Raw genomic sequence first — 16,342 nt, forward strand, 5'->3', positions numbered from 1 at the left:
GACAAAAGGGGGGCTGAGAGGGGCAGAGAGAAAGGGGAGGGTGTAGAAGGACCTCTCTGCATGCTTTAAGAAACTTCTGGCAAGGCAGCCGTGGCACATAAATTGCCGGGGCTGCAAAGCGGCTTAAACGAATTGCCGCAGCCCGCAAGAAGTTGGCTTGGCTAGCAGTTGCAACTGCATCTTCCTACGCGCTGTCCATTTGCAGTACACTCCTCTTTTGGCCAGGACCCTATTCTAAATGCACTGCGAGAGAAGATGACTTAACAATGGAAACACATTTTAAATACATTTTAAGGTCCAATATATGCGATATTTTGTAGCTTTATCTGAATGAAAAGGTGCAAAATTATCCTTTTTGAAGCTCTAAGCTGTATTTTTTTAAGACCCAAACATGCTAAGAAATATTAAAATACGTAATCGTGCTTGGGTTTGTTATTTTTATTTTTATATGACAATTTTTTCGAAATATCTAAGTTTTAAACTCTCATAACTAAGTCAAAAAAGCTTTAATTTTAATTCGGAATCCATTTTTATGTTAGTTTTTTCTTAGCTTAATAAAATCTTAAATAAATCTAAAATTTAAAAATATTAAATTTTCGCCCATTTTTTTTTTTTAATTTTAACGATGAAACCCCTTATAAAATTTCCAACATTTTTTAAAAATTAAATTTTTGCCAGACATAGCTAAATGAACTCGGCTGTTGATGCTGATCAAGAATATATATGATTTATAGGGTCGGAAATGATTCCTTCACTGAATTACAAGCTTCTGATTTAAAGAGTATAACAATGGGAAATTACCTGTTATAAATTTTTGGTTTATTTATTCATTTATTTTATACATACGCTATAGGAATATATAAGTTATTAAAGATCTAAAAATTACTATTGTTCTTGCTGATATATATTATTTAAGAATTTAAATTATTATATTCACTTTTTAATTTAAACCATTCCTTATCTATTTCAATTGAACAATCTAGTATCTCTATAAAGAGTTCCCAATTTATTTCCAGTGCCTGTTTCTTGCCTCTATTGCCTGGCAAGTTTTGGGTTGGTCTTAAGTTCTGCGCAATTTATAAATAGTTTGTTTAGTTTTAAAGTTTCGCCTGCATTTCGCGTGGCGCCCGCGCCCCCTTCTGCTTAGGCATTATCTGCTGGATGCCGCAAAGTATCCTTTTAAAGTTTTGATACTTTGCTCGATAGGAGTGTGCACTGCCAGGGCCCCTCTACTCTTCCCCTCTACGCCTTCCATTCTGGCCGAGATGAACAAAGGAATTTATTGGCAAATTAGATTTGGCGCAGAAATGTGCGCAATGAGCGGAGTAATTTATGTTTCGCCGCGAAGTAAGTTCCAGTAAACTTGCCACAGTTTAAGTTTCGCACTCCATCAGGCATACTTTTCATTCTTCTAGGCGAAAATAAAGTGGAGTCTGGGTACTTTGTAGCTGTAGAACAGCTTAAAACAATATTTATCTGGCTAAAATTGAGATATATTTGGTGGTGAGAGATAGAGAGTGTATGCAAATAATGCAAGGACTAATGGGTGATTTCTGGATCTTTAAGATACTTTTAATACACGAAGTACTGCATTATTTAGGACTTTAAACTCCTTTCTATATACTCATTAACTTGGCAAGGTTAACTCCATTTTAATGCCAATTTCTGTAATGTCCTGCATACGCTTCCCTTCACATGCGTCACAAGTGTCGCAAATATTTTGGCCATCGCCTGGGGGCATGGGATTGGAAAATATTCATCGAGGCATTCGAGGCATTACATCTGCTCCTGCTCCCCTCCATCATGCCACCTCCCTTGCCTTGCTGATGGTTCAATGCAGTGGAGAGCGTTTGACAAATCTGACAACGCGACTAAGCGACGCCTCGGCAAGGCCTTCCACCATTTACCACCTCTTTTCCCGCTCGCTCTCTCCCTCTCCGTGGACCCCCTGGGAAGTGGCATGCTTTTAGCATATTTTACATGCCAATCTCTCTGGAGACTGCTACTATTACTGCTGCTGCTGCTGCTGCTGCTGCTGCTGCTGCGGCTGTTGCAGTTGCAGGGATGAAGAGGAGCTGGCAATGACTGCATTTATGCAAGTCGTAAGTAAAACTTTTCGCACGCAAAACGCAACTCGTAAAGTAAACACAGTCGAAAACTAAGTTTTCGCTGGATGGTGGTGGTTGGGGTAAGGCTTTTGGGGTCTTTCTGGGTCTTGCGCTCAATTTGCGCATTTTTTGCGCGCAATTACTCAGTGAAGGCTTAAAGTGCAGCCACGCTTTTCGCCAAACCCCAAGTCTCACTTCCATTGAGGGGCTATCTCTTTCTTTTTTTGCTACCCTTAAAAAGGGGATATTACAGACTAAAGAAGCATTTAACAAATATAATACGAAATGGTTAAATAGATGAGAAAATCACATCTACAGTTTTTAGAAGGTAATACAAAATAATTCTTTACAAAAATACAACTCAAACAAGTTTGTAGCTTGCAGAAATAGCTTTTAATATAATTTAAATAAGGAAAGAGTGTCTTAATAGCTTTAATTTTTAAATTTCTAGCCTTAAAGACTTTATATATATAAATTAATTACTTCAAAAAGTAGTTTTCTTAAGGAAATCAGTTTTCCAAGTAATAAAAAACTTTAATTTCTAGAAACTCTATATCTTAAAACCCATATAATTCCATATCTGCTCTGGTAAGGGTATTCCTGTAGTTCCATCACCTTTAGAAATTTTTATTTTCTAGTTCGCTGGTGCCTTCTGAACCCTCCTTCGCCCTTCCTCCTACCCCCCGTTGGCTGGCAGCGAAGACGACAGGCAAGTGAGCCCCCGGCTTTGGCACTGACTTGGCTTCCCTTCCCTTGCGTAAGCCGTCTAAAAGGTGCAAAAAGTAACTGCCTTAAGCTGCTTTAGGCTTGCCCTTGTCTACTCTTTCTGCCCGCCCCCTGCGGCACTTTCTCCACCTGCATCATTTTTTACGGCTGCGGGCTAAGAAGAATTATATTGTTGACAGTTGTCACATGCGGCGTATGCGTAATTTTTGGCGCAGCAAAAACTTTTGCAAAGACCGAGACTGAGGCTGAGTTGGCGCTTTTCATTAACTGTTTTTTAATTGCCTGCCAGGCAGGCAGCTTGCAGCTAGCAGCTTGCTAGCTAGTGGATCCTGGCCACATAAATCTTGCGGCAGAGGAGGTCCCAGACATGGACACGCATGCCACTTGTCTTCCACTTATTCGCTTATCCTTTGGCTGCCTCCTACCGCCTGCCGCCTGCATCCAGCCTTTTGGCCAGTCAACAGCTTGTCAAATCGACTTTTAATCTGCTGCATATGGCCAAGACCCAACTGACCGACACTAATGCCCACAGTCCACCTCCACCCACACGGTGGCATCCTCCACGGCAGCTCCTCCAACGCCACCACTACGGTGACAAATGCCGCACGTTCATTAGACAGGAGAGATAGTAGGAGAGTGAGAGTATAGGGGGGGAAGAAGAGTGCACAGAGAAAAATCAGAGATGAGAAAAGTATTTACAAGAAAATGAGGGAGTATTAAAGTGAATTTATCATAGAAATCTTTTGTATTTAATGGCTAATCACCTGTTAAAAAAAGAGACGGAAATATACCACGACCTTCTTAAAGGGTCCTACATTTATTTGCATTATTTCTTACACTTTATTTTCTTCTTAAGAAGTTGCTATAATATTTCTCCCCCTGTACATGACAAGCTGCTGAGCTACGCATTTCTGGCGTTACTCTTTCAGCATACCCGAGGCGAGGGACATAAGTTTCAAGATGAAGTGTCTGGTCGCCAGGAGTCGTGATTCATTCCTGGCCAACGCAGGTGGAGAGAGACCATATCCTGACCGTGTGTTCGTGTCCTCTCCCTGTCCAGGTCTTGAAGCACTCAATGGCTTTCCGGTCAATCAACCCAATGCATGTGTGATCAAAGCCGCTTCCTGAAGAAGATTCGATGACAAACGGGGTCCGTGGAAAGCCAAATTACAGGCGACACACGAAGAAGATGTGCAGAAAAGTAGCCAAATTTATGCGCTTGTTTGTTCGGCCAACTATTCATTTAGCGTCTTATTTATTGCGCATTTCATTGCGGCCAACGGCATGTCAAGTAGTTGTGGTAGTTGTCTTCGTCCTTCCTCTCGACCCTAATGGATTGCGGCACACAAATCTTTAAAATTACCCGTGAAACTTTGCAATTGGTCCGGAGCAGAAGGAAATGGCCAACCAAATAAAAAAAGGATGCAGACTGGCAGCGGTCCGAGTCGCGTCCCAGCTAATTTGTAGTTTGAATTTTGATCAAAGGCCAAGTGCAGGCCAGGACCAGGATCTCTGATTGCCTGCAAGTCAAATGATTTGGGCTTAGGAAGGAAAAAGGGTTGAATTAAGTTACTCTCATTGAGCGAAAGGATACCCTTTGTCTTGGGTTTATAGAGAGATATAAGGAAGGGTTATGTACTAGACTTATTCGGTATAATTTGTTATGTTAAATGGTAGTTTTAGTAAGATTTTCTATTATTAAAATAATATTTATTCATACTCTTGCATCCCTCATACAATATACCCTTTTAATGGGTATTAACGACTACTCCAAGATGTGTGGCATTGTCATGCCAGTTTGTCGCTGGCAATTTCAAGTTTTGTGTTTGTCTGCCTTGCAAATTGTTTTGTCCTTAAAGCCCAAACGCTAATTGAAGGTCCGGAAAGGACTCTACTATGTGGCTGTCACAGCACATCTATATTTATATATTTTGTATTTTGTGGCAAGGACTAAGGACTCTCGGATTTTGGGGAGATATTGCATAAACCATCGGAGCCGATCCAGACAGATCGGCTCAGACTCGATGCCTGACAGGCTACACAACTTTTGCAAGCCCCAAATCGCAAAATCCCAGGCATGTGTATGCGCCTATAAAAAAACGAACTGCGAATAAGTAACGTAAAAGTCCTGCCACACACACAGGCACACAGATAAAGGCGCGCGCAGGACGTAACGTAAAACGTAAAATATTCCTGAATGCAATTCCCATGCAAACCAAAGCGAGAGTGTGTATGTGTGTGTGTGTGTGTGTGTTGAAAAAGTCAAACTACAGCATTGCGGATGTTTCAGGACATTCAACTGCACTTTGACCCATATTCCATTCCATTCTGTTGCAAATACGAGTAGCTGGCTGCAACACCGCCACATTGCCACACCGCCATACCGCCAGTGGTGGCCGAAAAGGGGCGGCCAAGGGGCGTGGCATCAGCAGCAGCAGCAGCAGCCTCTGCAACCGCAGCTGGGGAACTGGTAGCTGGTAGCTGGTAGCCAGTAGCTGGTTCCTGGTGAGCTGGTGAGCCGGTTTGCTGGCAGGCTCTGGCTCTGGCTCAGGCTGAGGCTCAGGCGGCGACTGCAGCACGTGCAGGCCATGGCAGGCGATTTCGGTTTGAGTTATGTCCGCCGAAGCCAGGCAAAAAGCTCTAGATCCTGCACACAGAAAAAAAAAACAGTAGAGAAAATAATCTGAAATGATGGGAAATACAATTTAAAGAATGGATAACTTCAAATTTAATTGAAGTTTTCCAATCATAGGATCATAATGATATATTCTTTTACTATAATAAATATATCTCATAATTAAACCCCTTCTTCACTTCTTTCCCTCAGTGTATGATAACCAGAAAAAGGGTTGAGTAAAAAAAAAGGGGAAAAGATGGCAGGCAGAGGGGCTCCTGCTGAAAGGTATCTTCTCCTAATCCCAGCAATAAGTAAGCGGCATGTGATTTGGCCCACAGAGTTGGCAGAACATGGCCAAGGCTATGGGAATACTTGTACGACACTTTAACTCGGTTACCCACAAGGATAACCCGCACCATGACCTCACACACACACACACACACACTCGGTGTCCGAAATATGATTTTATTGGGTAACTATTTGGATTTATGGTCGGAGGATAGATTTTAAAGCATTTTCTAATTAAAATATTTCCAAATGAAATATGGATAAGGACAGAGCAGCAATTAAAAATGCCCAAGCTCAAGTATTTTGTTCCTTTAAAAGTAAGCAAATGAAAAAAAATCAAGAAGACTGCAGCTGTTTTTGGCCACTTTTCCGAAACAAACACAATCATATTTCATCAAACAAAAGGCCGAAACGACAAAATGGACAGCAATAAAATAAGAGAGAGAGACAGAGAGACTAAAACCGGAAGGGATACAAGGTAGCAGCCGCCATTGAGCTTCTGAGCCAGTTGCAAAGGACCATTAGAGCCACGTTATGAGCCGAGAGGCCAAAGGAATTGGTGGGGGGGGGGCGTGTGCAGGCTGCCCAGGACGCAGGACACATTACAATTTGGCAGCCGTCGCACACATCCGCAATGCCAGGCAATAAACCAAAAAATACGTCAACAAAGCGGCCAAAAGCGAGCCCGCCTGGGAGTGGGGGAGCTCACATACACTGACACACATGTGACAGGTAAGCGAGGTAATTTTAATTATGGCCAGTCGTCGATGTCGTCTTTGCCGCCTCCTCTTGGTTCATCAGCATGCCGCCGGCGTGATGGGGCTCACTATTTTTTTAGATTCAGATTCAGATTCGGTTTCGGCCTCGTTATGGATGAGCGCCAATTCCACATTCGTGGTGTGTGTTGCCTCTTAGCCAAATTACATAAATTAGCCGCAAACGTTCGCAGTCTTTTTTTTCCCCCGATTTTCCGCTTGCCAAATCAAAGCTGGGAAATTTAATGGACTCCTGTGTGCTGTGAGATTTCAAAAGGACGCACTCGAAAACAAACAGGGGGGCCGCAGGTACGTGATGTTCTTTCTATACATGTATTTTTTTGGCCATAGAGGGTACACCTGTGCCCAACCCCTGGCTTGGATTCGGTTTTTGGCCACGGCCAGAACATTACTATTACTGATTTCATTAGGATCCATGACTCTTGTTACCGGTGGCTCTCGACTCTCGGCTCTCGGCTCTCGCTTGTCTCCCCCTGTCTTCTTTTTTTCCAGCGGTGCACCACTGCGTATACGTAATGTTGCAGTCGCAATCGTCGTTTGGGCCTCCATCCCCCAGCCCCCCCTGCCTCATCCGTTTGGTTGTCTGCGGCTGTTGTACATTTTTGCTGCAGTTTGGGAATTGGTCGTCCCACTCCAGTCCGCTTCTGGCCCGGCTGAATGTTTTGTGCATTTTTGCGCATACCTTTGGCATTTTGGCAAAGTCAAAGGTCGTCCCTCGTCCCTTCCGGCCGTTTTCTTGTTGCGTTTCTTTTGCGGTAATAAAATGGAGCCAGGTCGGTCCCTGGCAAAAATATGGGCCCAGCTCTGCGAGGCGTCTCTCTGACTCTTCTCCTATCCTCGCCTCGCATCGCTTCGAAAGAGGTAATTTAATTTATGATGCAGTAAAATTGAAAATCCTCCCGGGCATAGTTGGCTGCGGAGATGGGCGACGGCATCTTCTTCTGCCGCTTGGTGACATGCTGCCTCTGTTCAATGAAGGTGGATGAGGGAGGGGAAGAGGATAAAGGCATCCAGGGCGTCCATTCCAGGTAACCAAAACAGCGCAGGTGACAGTCACAGATGCCCCCGAACTTGTTGGTCTTGGCTGGGGGAGATTTAGCAGGAGAACGCATCTGGCAACGGAATCGGGGTCCTCGCCGAGAAACAGGTTCTATGGTTAATAAAAAATAAAAATTTATAGTATATTAAAATGAAGAAAAATGGTAAAATATTGACCAAATTTAATACGTTTTCTAACTCTTTTAAAACTCTTGAATATGTGTCACACGCTCGAACGCAGTGAAGGAGTCATTTTCGATACTATAAATCATTGATCAGAATCGTAAGCTGAGTCAATTTCCTAAGGAACAAATTTTTATTTTTTAATTTTTGAAAATTTTACAAGGTTTACATTGTTAAAATTTTCAAAAATTTACTAAATGTAGCATTTTTTAAATTTTATATTTATTTTATATAGAGTATGCTGACTTGTTAACCTATTTTAAAGATAAAGGGAAAATTTCGGAATTAAAATCAATACATTTTTGGCTAAGTTATTATAAGGTATTATATTTTTAGTCAGAAGCTTGCAATGCAGTAAAAATTACAACTTATATATATTATATATTCTTGATCAGCATAAATAGCCATGTCGATCTAGCCATATCCGCATGTTTGTCTGTACATCCGTCTCTCCGGTTCTAGAGAAGCTGGAGTCTCAGCTTAGAAGCTAGCCTCTCCCTCTCTATCTCCCTCTCTTTCTCCCTCTCTATCTCTATGTGCCTCTAGCGATATCACTTACTCTCGCTTGCTCTCACTTTCACTCTCTAATGTACTCTTCACTCGTAGCCTATAAATACGAGGCGCTACCGTCTCACCACCCTCAGTGTGTACGTGGCCTCCAAACTGTTAACATCTGTACTGGATAGTGGAAGTGATAGTGATTACCCATCGATCACCTGGCCAATGCAATGCAACTGGATGACCAGGAATAAGCTTAAATGAATGATATATAAGTGATATGAATGATATGAAGTCACAAAGAATACAATACTGGAACATCGTCACTGGGGTAAGTCTTAACCATGACAATTATATTAGTTATCTATACAGAAGATACTTAATTTTAATTATTAAGAATATCTATCAACGTGTACTTTAAGTTATGATCTTTTCCACATTCGATCTCATGATCATAACTGTAGGGTATATACACTTACGCATCTCAATGTTAGATTTTTTTCTTGTTAAAATGTGATTAGATATGTTTAAATATGGAATATTTGAAGCTTAGTTATGATCAATTTATGATTCGATCATTTTACTTACTTTTTCACTGGGACTACTTATCTTTATAAATTTGTTAACTATTCTCCCTTATGGCACGATAAGTATACGCTATGTATGCAAGGTATTTCTTAAATCGACGATTATTGGTATACCCTTAGTTCTATTCTAATTTTAGTCAAGAGCTTATAAATATGTGAAGGAGTTGTTTCCGACCCTATAAATCATATATATTCTTGATCAGCCGAGTCTTTCTAGGTACTTTCCGCAAATTATTAATTTTTTAAATTTTGTTTCAATTTTACATCGTTAAAATTGTCGAAAATTGGAAAAAAAAAACGTAATTTTCTAATATTTTAGATGTATGCAGATTTATCAGCCTAATAAAAACTAACATGTTTTTCGAATTGAAATTAATGCTTTTTTGGCTAAGTTATGAGTTTTTGAAATGTTTGATTTGTCGAAAAAAAATGACATACACCTTTGCCAGGACTTACCCAAGGAAGCTTAGAAAATATTTATAAAAAATTCAGGGAGCTACTCCACCAAGATTATTACATCGCTTCCTTCCACTGCATTTAGTAAGAGAAATATAGACCCTTGGTTATACTTAAACATTTAAACTTTACACACAGTAAAGAATAAATATTTTTCTTAATAATTAAACTAAGAAAAAAAAGAAGACAGTAAAGTAGTCTTTTATCAACCAAAATTCCCAATGTTCAGGCAACAACAAATGCATTGTTAAACTGATAACAGAGTGGCCACCACATACTCCTCCCATCTCCAACTCCAATTTCGGGTTCAGTTTCAGTTGCTGCTTCAGTTGCAGGTCCTTATTTTTGTTCGCTGCACCTTCCGCCATGTGGCAGTGCATCCATCTGCGGCTCAGTCGCTCTCCGCGTGGCTTTGCATATTAAATATGCAGCGAAGGCACGCGCGGAGCTCAGCTCGACCGCGACAAGGCCATAAAGTACCTGGGAAAGGCCTGTCGCGACAGCACGACACACGCACTTGCAACGCCAGAGAAATGGGTATTATTATCAAGGATTTCGACTCCATAATACCTAGTATTGTTTGAAAATGGACAAAGTCTTTAGAGAAAATCAAGTAGAAATGAAATTCTCTTAAAATAACTTAAGATTTTCCGTATATCGACTAGCCTTTCCTATGACCCATTATACCCCTTTTGTTACGTGATAATGGGTATTGAAATTGGGCCTATCGCGGACTTCGTAAAAGAATTACGAGCTGGCAACGGTGGCAGGGACGGACTGCAGATGAAACTGAAGCTCCTGGCTCCTGGCTCCTGGCTATTGGATGCTCCACGTCTGCTGAATCCGGGAAAACTGGGAAACTGTTGGGGGCCCCGTAGATATGACGGGCATCCAATCATTTTAACGCAAATAAACCACAACAGATGGCGATGCGTGTGCCGTGTAAGTTGATGCACGAGTGGACGCCGGGGGCGTGGCCGGAAGTGACAGATGAGGAGCCCAGGTTGCGCCTGCTGCCACATGCCGGCTTATCGCGGCATCCTGCCCGTACCTTGCCCCTTGAACCATGCTGCCCTGCTCCCTGCTCCCTGCTCCCTGCTGCCAGCTCCCGTTGCACGTCGTAAGATGGTCCTGGTTTATGCTGCGGTCACTTGTGGCAGGACATATGCACACAGAGAGCTGGCACCCCTGTTTGCGCTGCGGTCGCCTTGCAATTGGAATTTTTGTCGCATTTACCAAAGTGCAGCGCGACAGCGGAACAGCAACCGGCGAAGGCGAGCGGCTGCTGCAGATAAATCTCATGAAATAATTACACGTGTTACTGTAAATGCTGTTAAATTGCCACCACTCTTGGGCCCACACCCTAGCATGCACCTTGAAAAATTTGGGTCTACTTTGGTTAATAAAGAAAATGGTTTTTTTACCATTAACAAGGGAAAGATATAGCCTAGAAAGAGGTCTCCTTTGTGAGCCTGTGAAGTTGTGCTAGGAACAATGGATGTTGCTCAACATGTTGCAAGCAACATTTCCTTATAAACATTTACTAGAGCATTACGCCAGGTTTTTAGTTGTTCTTTATCGTTTTAACTTATTTTATCTTCTTTTAAATAATTTGTAAAAGCTTGAGATTCTCTTGTATCCAAATTATTTTATTATTTACAGTTGTTAAGCTTCCTCTACATTAATTTAATTAATTTTTTGTGCAAGTGCAGGTGCTTTTACCCTTTGCAGACGGCTACCAAGGCGTAGCCGGGGCCATGTAAATGCATTCATGAATGAGTGGACTCTCCGCTCGTGGCCGCCGGATTGCATGGAAAAGCCTGGCACAGACGAGCAGGATCTGCGAGTGTTTCAATTTGCACATACACACACACACAGAGAGAGAGACGAGGGGCAACCGCAGGACTTATGCCCAATTGGGAAAATTATTTTGTGCCACTGCGGCATGAAAAAAGGACGAAGACCAGGGGGCCAGAGGGCCAGGGGGAGAGGCGGGTTAAAAAGCCAAATAAACATGGGACGCCTGGTGGGTTAATAACGCGGCAGCAGTCCGACTCGTTTCATTTCGTTTCGTTACGTTGCGTTTCAAGTGTATAAATTGAATTTCAACAGGCCGACGCGGAATATCAACTCATTAGCGGTCAGTCCTGTCGAGAGAGAGTGTTGCCTACATTTCGGGGCAAGTGCTAATTGCAAATTAGAGACTGCAGCGTATTTATGCATACTTATTTCGCCGCTGACACGCCTCGACCGCAAAATGTTTGCAGTTAACGCGAAACGATTTCGAAATCGCTTTACCATTAAACCCATGGGGATATGAACGACAATAATGCTTCCTTATATATATATTTTTATAGGTTTTTATTACGGTTATGGATGTGGCAAGGACTGAGCTGCAGTGGGAAGTTGTAAGCTTTATTTTGAAAGATGAAGAATGTATTCAAACTTGTAGATTGGGAGTAAAATATTTTAAACAAAAAGCTACTACTACTACTAAGTTCTTGGCTTTTTTTTAGGCTATTTTGTGCATTATGTTCTCGCTTTTTCTTATTTTATGTATTCTATAAAACTTTAGTTCACCCAAAACTAAGTTCAACAAGTTTCCACCAGGAACATTTACATTATTATTCTCCCCCAAAATATTAATTTTCACTGATTTGCCTTTACAATTTTGTATATATAATCTAAATGTATTTTTTATTGACTCTTAACTTGGCCTGTTGGCCATTCAGCTCTTCCTGGCTTGCTCCCTTTTTTCTACTACGAGTTTTGGCGCAACGCCGCCGCATTGAAGTAATCACATAAATCACGCAACGCTGCGAGGCTGTAAAAGCGTCGCCAGCTCCCATTATGACTCGCAGATAAAACTCGGATAAAACCCCGGCAGATGCATAGAAATAAAAATAAAGAGCCACTGGCAGCGACTGCTTTATTAAGCATAATGCGGCCATAAAGCCATTCGAGCCAATCGAGCCGGAGAGCCCAGATCCCGGAGTCCGGAGTCCACAGATCCTGGCGGAGTGCGAGTGGTTTAGGGATGAGCAATCGCACTTGCAGCTAAAGGATTACGCCAAGGTATGGACAGCTACTAATGATTGATGGGCCATTGCGGCCAATTCTTGGCGCTGCGCTTGCTTTGTTTCGCCTCTATTGCATCCTGCATCCTGGTTGTTGCCTGCGCGCCTGTGGCGCCTCTCAATAAAGCCGTGGAAGCCGGAGAAACCGTAAATCATGCTCCGTCCGTTGCGTGCCAAGTCATAAATACCTCCGGTCCCCACCGATCCGCTGGCATTTACGCTGCAAAACTCTACTCCTAAAGCGGCCTGCAGCTTTTTAATTAAGGCTCAGGAGCGGGGGTAAGAGAAAAAAAATAAGAAAAAAATAGGTAAAATAAAAAGGCAAGCGAGAATGTAACAAGTTATCCATAAGCCAAGGCAACGATTAGTTGCCCTAAAAACTTTCAGGAACTCTGATTATTATTTCAAAGGAAAAATTTATGCAGTACTCCAAGCAAATATTAAGGGTAAGGGAAGCTTTTTAATTGGTTTTAAATTGGGGAATTATGAGGCAACTTACAAGCAATTAATTTATATCAATTACAATATTTTTCATTTTGTTGAGACAGCTTTTTGCTTTGAATGTAAAATAATATTAAGCATTTACTACATATTTCTTTGGAATACTCTGCTCTTACAATCATTCCTTTGTTTTGGCTAAACTCCTTCTGATTCTTCGGGAATCCCTTTGATTTGTGATTTGATTTGACCCACAATACAAATTATATTGCTTGCAATACGAAATATCCTGTGGAATGGCATTTGGGTCGGCTGACAGATGTCGCTTTCGCATGCCTGCCAGCGGCCCATAGGTGGCGTTTCTAAGCTTTACAGTCATGTCTCGTAGTGTGTGATATTTAAGATGGATAATGAGAAAGTTTCGAAAGGATTCGTTGAGTATTATTGGCACAAGAGGGTTTTAAGGTTGCTGTGTAAAACACTTGCCCCAAAAAGTAGACTACGATTTAAATATCTTATAAGGAAACAGCAAAGCTACCCCTTTTCGGATGAGGAGCACCAGCCGCAGCAGAATCTGGCGGAGATTGGTCCAAAAGGACGAGAGAAAGAGGAGAGCTCTACAGTGGCGGAAAGACAAATGGCCAAGGCGCGAAATGTTTGACAAGAGCGCTGTTCTGCAGGACGCTGTCATCCATCAAAGGCTCCCCGCGCGGGGTAAATTGAAATGGCTGCCATTGCAATTATCGCCTCAGCATCGCCCTATGCGCCAGATCTCTGCCTCCAAAGGCCATTTCCCGCTAGATTAGGCCCACTGACAATACATAACCGAATTAGCGCCACGGGGTCGCATTTTTATATGACAATTTTGTAGGGGGAAGGGGGGAAACCCATGGCCCTTTCTGGCCTGCCAGTCATGCATCATTCCCCTGCCCTGATCCCTTCGTCTGCAGCCTGTAATTTCGGCTAGGCGCCCAAGAACTCCAATGGAACTCCAATGGAACTCCACTCCGGCGGACTGCATCTTTTCGTCATGCAGCTAGATTTATGTGCCTCCGGCCGTTACTCCGTTACTCCGCTTCGTTCTGGCCATATTGTAAATCATTTCCAAATTATTTAGTCGCTCTCGGTTCATATATATATTCATATTTTTGGCGCCTTTGCTCGACGCCATCGAATGTGGCACGTGATTGCGTTATAAATTACAAGCCATTGGATTCATATAGTGTCCGTGCCGGTGCCGGTGGCGGTGCCCGTGCTGGTGCCGCAGTCGATTCCCTCCTGCTGATAGTTAATGGCGTCCCTGGTATCCAAGCGGAATTTCAAATCGAATTATATTCGGGAATCCCTTTGATTTGTGATTTGATTTGACCCACAATACAAACTATATTGCTTGCAATACGAAATATCCTGTGGAATGGCATTTGGGTCGGCTGGAACTAGGAAATATTAAAAATATTGATCAATATGTTGCCTTCTACTTTATGTACAAACCCCTTTTATTTAAATCAAAATGCAAACTACCTATTTCCGAACCCTTTGCCGTCATTAAATTTAGTTTCCTTCAGAAAAAAAAGAGAAAACCAGAAGGTCCTTGGTAACGAAGTTGGACTGCACATGCTAGTTGTGTGTTGCATGTAATTTAATATTCATTATATGCACTATAAACGCTGTGCCACTATGATTGCATGATCTGTCAATCTGCCCAATTGCCAGGACTATCTTCCTCCCTGCCTCGGTTTCTCCCAAACACCTTTTACTCCTTTGGAGCCTTTGGCTCTTTTTTCGGGGCGATAAAAACGAAGCGAAAAGTGCCGCTATCTATTAATATCGCTTTTGGCTTTTTCGCTGGCGGTATAGCTGGGTAACTGGGAAAAGCTGGGAATGAAAAACGCTGAAAAGTCCTAACGAACGACACCTGGTCGCGGAAAAGGACCAGAAGCAGGACCAGCACCCGTACCGGTGGCGTGTCTCTTTCTTTTTTGCTGTTTGCATTGGGACTATCGCTCCCTCCCTTCCTTTTGGCGATACACTGCTGCTGATGTTGCACGAATGTTGTAAATCAAAAGTAGGCGAGTCACACGAAGGCTCTTCCTCCGCAGGACCTGCTCCTGCTGCTCCTGCTGGTGGTGTTGGTTGGTGGTGGTGGTGGTGCTGCTGCTGCGCCTATTTGACTGGCAGGCCGAGCGGATAACGCTGGCAATTATCGCGCTTGTGCCGCACGAACAGCGGAAGCGGCAGAGGCGCCACATCATGTTACCCGGTCCGATTCTCCATCCCTCGCCCTCGCCCTCGCCCCCGCCCTCGCCACTTGGATCACACCATTTCCATTTCCATACCCATAGAGGAGAAGCCGCATCCTTTCCGTTCGCCGCCCTATTCTTCTCTTTTTTTTCGCTGTGCAATCCAATTGGTAAAGCACAAAACAAAGCAAAAAACAACCAAAAAATAAGAGAGTAGAAAACAGTAAAATAACAACAAACAGTAACGGCTACAAGTCCAACCAAAAAAAACCAAACAAAACAAAAAAAGAAGAAAGAATAAATATGGCAAAAAGATTCGTAGCTGTGCCCCCATGAAACCACCCCCTTCCGGTCAGTCAGTCAGTCATTGAAGTCATTTATTGCCACCAAAAGTTTTGCGATACCCTCCCTCACTGGGGTTATTATCACTTTGGCCAGGGATAGGGCTACATCTAGGGGGATAGTCGGAGGTGACCCAAAATATATAGTAAAATGGGAAATTATATAGGCATTTTTTTAACTAATAAAGGATTAAGATTGGATCCTGATGGAAGCAGTTTGTCTGTAAATGAAATAACCTTACTTATTTTTGGATTATAGAAAATATGTCAACTAAAAAATAAATCCCTGAACAATAAGCTTCTATGTACCATAATATTCTATAATATAATATAATAGCTTATTCGGCTCCCCAAAAAGGGTATTCCCCTTTTCGATCCACTCAGTGAAACCTTCATTTTTCCCTTGTACTTTTTGCTCCTGTCCAAACTGTACTTGTTCCTGGAGCTGGAGCGGATCTGGACGACTCCTTGGGCCTGGGCTTGGGTCCGTTCCGTTCCGTTCCGTGTGCAGGATGTGTTTACAATTTGTGGACACGCCGACCGTCATTTGATTGCTCCCCTCGCCCTCGGCCTGTCGATTCCTTTTGGTTAATTCGCCAGGTGGCTTCAGACTGCGCATTGTTAGGGCAAACGGGGGCAGGAGAGACACACAGCCAGGATAAGCGGCACTCGGCTGTTTGCTCAGGAGCCGCACGGAAGATGACGTGCCCGGGATGGCCCATAAATGAGACCGACTAGAGCAAACAGGGCCGGACCACACACAGGATACACACAATCAAATAAGGCAAGGCGAAACCGGAAAGGGGCCGAACGGCTCTATATCTACCTTAATCGGGCCAAACATACCGCTCATCGTCCATATCAGTGGTAATTTTCAACGATTTTGTGCATCATTCAGGGGGGACTCCCAGCTGTGCTAAGCTACATATTTAAAATTTTTTAAAATTTAGTACAATTTTCTTTATAGCT

The 16,342-nt window shown here is 42.8% G+C and overlaps 1 long non-coding RNA gene across 1 annotated transcript in view; it reads left to right on the forward strand.

Annotated features, from left to right (window-relative positions):
• Window positions 1-9,459, forward strand: part of LOC147644485 (uncharacterized) — a 95,356-nt gene extending 85,897 nt beyond the window's left edge. Inside the window, exon 3 of the long non-coding RNA XR_015270358.1 lies at window positions 8,343-9,459. This is a non-coding gene — a long non-coding RNA (uncharacterized LOC147644485). The remainder of the gene's footprint in view (window positions 1-8,342) is intronic.
• The last annotated feature ends 6,883 nt before the right edge of the window (window positions 9,460-16,342 follow it).

The sequence above is a fragment of the Drosophila serrata genome, unplaced genomic scaffold (assembly GCF_035046125.1).
Source record: "Drosophila serrata isolate PLE 108 unplaced genomic scaffold, ASM3504612v1 contig_165, whole genome shotgun sequence".
Classification (NCBI taxonomy): domain Eukaryota; kingdom Metazoa; phylum Arthropoda; class Insecta; order Diptera; family Drosophilidae; genus Drosophila; species Drosophila serrata.